The sequence below is a fragment of the Halichoeres trimaculatus genome, unplaced genomic scaffold (assembly GCF_033239565.1).
Source record: "Halichoeres trimaculatus isolate MK-OKI-2021-1 unplaced genomic scaffold, fHalTri1.1 fHalTri1_scaffold_14, whole genome shotgun sequence".
Taxonomy (NCBI): domain Eukaryota; kingdom Metazoa; phylum Chordata; class Actinopteri; order Labriformes; family Labridae; genus Halichoeres; species Halichoeres trimaculatus.
This window is the reverse complement of record NW_027437192.1, coordinates 35,245,477-35,249,365: the sequence shown is the minus strand read 5'-3', so window position 1 is coordinate 35,249,365 and position 3,889 is coordinate 35,245,477. Positions and strand designations below refer to the sequence as shown.

At 42.2% G+C, this 3,889-nt stretch overlaps 1 non-coding gene across 1 annotated transcript; it reads right to left on the bottom strand.

The window, feature by feature from the left end:
* Positions 1-3,071: 3,071 nt before the first annotated feature.
* Positions 3,072-3,140, bottom strand: LOC141803592 (small nucleolar RNA SNORD52). The gene has a single exon (XR_012599580.1). It is a non-coding gene; the product is annotated as a small nucleolar RNA SNORD52 (small nucleolar RNA).
* Positions 3,141-3,889: the final 749 nt, after the last annotated feature.

The following is a 3,889-nucleotide window of genomic DNA, read 5'->3' as shown; positions in this document are numbered from 1 at the left end:
CGTTGCACCACTACTAATACGGTGCAGTCTGATTATGTTTCTTTTACAAAAATCAGTTTTCAAGAGTCAACTGTCAGTTGTGAGCTCAGCGTTTGCCTGTGTGTTCTGTAACTACGACCGTGGAATGAAAAAAAAACAAAAGAAATTGACTGCGGCTCGTAGGCTGCGCCGAGTAACTTACCATACCCCCGGCGTGTATTTCGAATGGGCGTCTATTTCGCTAAACGTGCTGCTACACCCGGCGTTTATTTGGAACCCGGCGTTTATTTGGTATTTTACGGTAACTATAAGAGCCATTTCTTTTTATCTTTAAATCCTCATCATCTCCACCACTGAAAGTTAATAAAAAAATGCTCTTTCTGGCAATATATTTGCAGATAAGTTACTCGTGGTTCGTTTATTTTCTACATTTTCAATAAAGTTTTTTTGGGAAAAAAAAGTCAGCCGTAGCCAACTTCTGTTTTCTTCGAACTGAAAACCAGCGTAGCATACTACAAAAATTAACCCAACTGAACAGTCATACTACATACTGCTTATGAAAGTAGTATGTAGTAGGCAGTGCCTACTACATACTACTTTCATAAGCAGTATGTAGTAGGCGAATTCGAAAACAGCCTCTGTGCCGCTAGGAGAAATATGGCCACCATCGCAGTGTAAGTGATGATTCTTTTGCCCAATCAGCGGTCTGCAGTCTTGTAGCTCTGTTGTAGCTCTGTTATTGGGAATTTGTCCTGGGATCAGTCAGTAAAATGCCGTAAAATGCGTGCCTTGCCAAGATGAATCGAACTGAACGGCAACAGGGTGAAAGGCTTGACTGACTGAAGAAGCTCAGTCCTGGACCCTGTGGAGGTGGAGACTGGCTGAACTGGACAATGATGGACAAGCTGTCAGCATCTATTTTCTTATGGACCTTTTTGCACTTTCCATACACTTTCTTACTTTTGTTTTCTTGATTACTGCTGTGTCTCCTGAGTTTCCCCTTGTGGGTAAATAAAGTATTTTCAACTCATCTACACACAGTATTTTTTATATTAATTTTTTTGAGTTACACTGGTGAAGTGTACTGGCTTCAAAACAAGCTTTAACTACAGACTGACACCGTGATGGACAGACTTATGGTTTGGGTTAACACATGGCCCTGTGAGGCCCCAGGTTAGCTCAGCCAGTAGGGAAGATGGATATACAGAGACCTGGGCCCTGTTCTACGAAGCAGGATTACTGCCTAGCAAGGTAGCATTGAGGATAGGTTCTAAGCTTGACACGGGATCACTCCTCAGCAAAGCGAGTCTCCATGGCAACGTACGCTGAACGGCTAACCTGCTCCTGCTTATTTAAAAGTGATCAGTGCAATTTTGTTCAGGAAGTCTGTATCAGACAAATCACTACCCATTTCCCTTGAAGTAGCCCTCTGTCTCAAAAAGGCTCACCCTCCATCTCAACCATTTCAGTGTCCTGAAAACACTTCACACACATGTAAAAGCTTCTCTGTATGGTTTAAGTCTGAAACCAAAACTTCTGACTTCATTACAACCTGCCCCCTGAGCTCAGAGCTAACAACTGCTACTTTTCTTCTCATTGCCTCATTATGCTGCAGGGTGGGTTTGGTCCTGAAGGAAGTGGAGCACATAAACCGTTGCATAAGAAGCATTATCAGACTGCAAACGTCAAAATAAGGACAACCCAGGATTTGTTTAAAATATTTATTTTTTCCAGAAAGAGTGGAAACTTTTTACAAAGGAGGTGAAGAAACCTTAAGAGTCAAAGTTCTTAGACATTTCATGTAAGCAGTGATGAGAATTAATACATCATACAATAATCACAGGGAAAGGCTTATGTCACTTGAACTGACCTTGTGTTGGCCTCCACAGGCCACAGCTCCAGCCTCCTCAGTCCTGCCAGGAGAATAAAACAGGAGTGAACTCATGGTCAGCCCTGATCCCACCTTAAAACAGTCTTTAGAGGCTCTGACAGTGTGAGTGTCTCAGTGCGCTGCGAGTAAACTTCACTTTGAATCAGTAGAACCGAAAAACTGAATCATCATTGACTAAACTCAGACATCAGAGCAGCAGGAGGACAGCCTCAGATACTAATCTACAGGTCAACAAATGTTAAATCATTCTATACACGTCGAAGACCACCACCATTTACTTTAACCAACCCACAAACTGTTTAATCCCACTCTGCGGAGGTTCATACTTACTGCCGTGTCTGTCCCATCAACTCCAGAGTGTCTGCAGGGATGAGCTGGAAGACAGAGACAAACTCAGTACAAAACAGAGATCACTGCAGGAGACCTGGATTTTTTATTTTATTTTAACAATATCCAAGTAAGATTCTTTGTCCAAAGCCTTTTTTTTTTTTTTCAAATTCTTCATTTCAGTTTGTTTATGAGCTTGCCACTTTTCTCCAGTGGAGGGTGGGATGTTTGACTCATGTGATGTTCATTTTGTAGGAAAATATGTCTCCCGATATATTCTACTATCATTTAACTTTTTCACATGATCTGGGGTTAAAAAAGGAAGCTAAAAAGGCAAACTGAAAACCATAAATATCCAAAATTTGCAATTTAAATTGAATCAACATCCCAAAAATAGTAATAGGAGTGAATATAAGTAGTAATAGAATCGGGAGAGTGGCATTCTGTCCAAGCCCTATTGGTGTGGATAATAGTGATAATTTTAAAGTGTGTATTATGATCAGACATATCTAGAAGGGGGAACCTTGTTCTTGGAATCGATAACCCTGTGTTAAAATCTCCAGAGTTCAGACTGATATTCTCCACTTGAAGAAATGGTCAAATGTCAAGTATAAGACACAGAAAATCAAAGTGGTTTGAATAGGTTATCTCATATCTGAAAGGCCCACACCTCTAACTGTTTATCTGTGGCCCTGGTGGAATAATGCAGCACTGATGGGCCTCAGACTTGCTTGGCCACAGCCTCAACATGTAAACCGTTTTCATTGACAGGGAATAAAAGCTGCTGTGTTGGAAACATGTCCTGCAGTGATTTCAGCTCTGCATAAAGAGCAGAAAATTGGGTTGAAGACATTCAATCAGCAGAGTGGTTTTGTGGTCAGTGCACTGTGAAAACATCTTCATGCTTTTCTCAGAGACTCTAGTCTATGCACTCATCATCCCACATTAACAGGACAAAGGCTTTTCAATGGGAGACTTACCCAGAGGAGGAGGACACATCCAGCTCCTGCACTGTGAGAAGAGTACAAACACACACGTTAGAGGCAGTGCTGCTGTCTGCACAGTGTGATGAAAATGAGTGAACAGCAGGGTCAGTGCACTGTGAAAGAGCTTCATGGATCATCAGAGACTCTAGTCTAGTGAATCATCATTAGTGCCTGTGTTTGTGTGTTTCTGCAGAGCATCATCAACAGCTTCCTGAAACTTACAGCTCACAGCTGCAGACAGCACTCGTCTCTCTGAGGGAACAGCTCTGCACACTGGACAACTTCTGAAACCATAAGCAAAAAACAAAATTACTCAGTGGCGCTTAAAACGTAAGGTCACATGGATTCACGTGAATTCCGGATATGGTCGATGGGATGAAACTCTGAAAATTCACTAAACATACAAAAACTACCTCATCTGCTTACTCCTTAGAATTAATGACTTCCCCAGTTAAAAGTCAGGCAGCATCAGCACGGATTAAAAACTAAGCTAAACTATCTCCTCTTGGCAGTTTGCATCCCTCACCTGTCTCCAAACAGAAAGACAGCATTATACACGCTGATGTGAGTGAAGCTTAAAAAACTACCTCAACAAGCACCTGTGGTCCTCCAGATCTGATGATCCTCATCTCTGGGACCAAGCCGAGCTCCAGGTCTATCCAGGCTCTGGTTCAACACCGGACCCCACAGCTACACCACGTGCCCA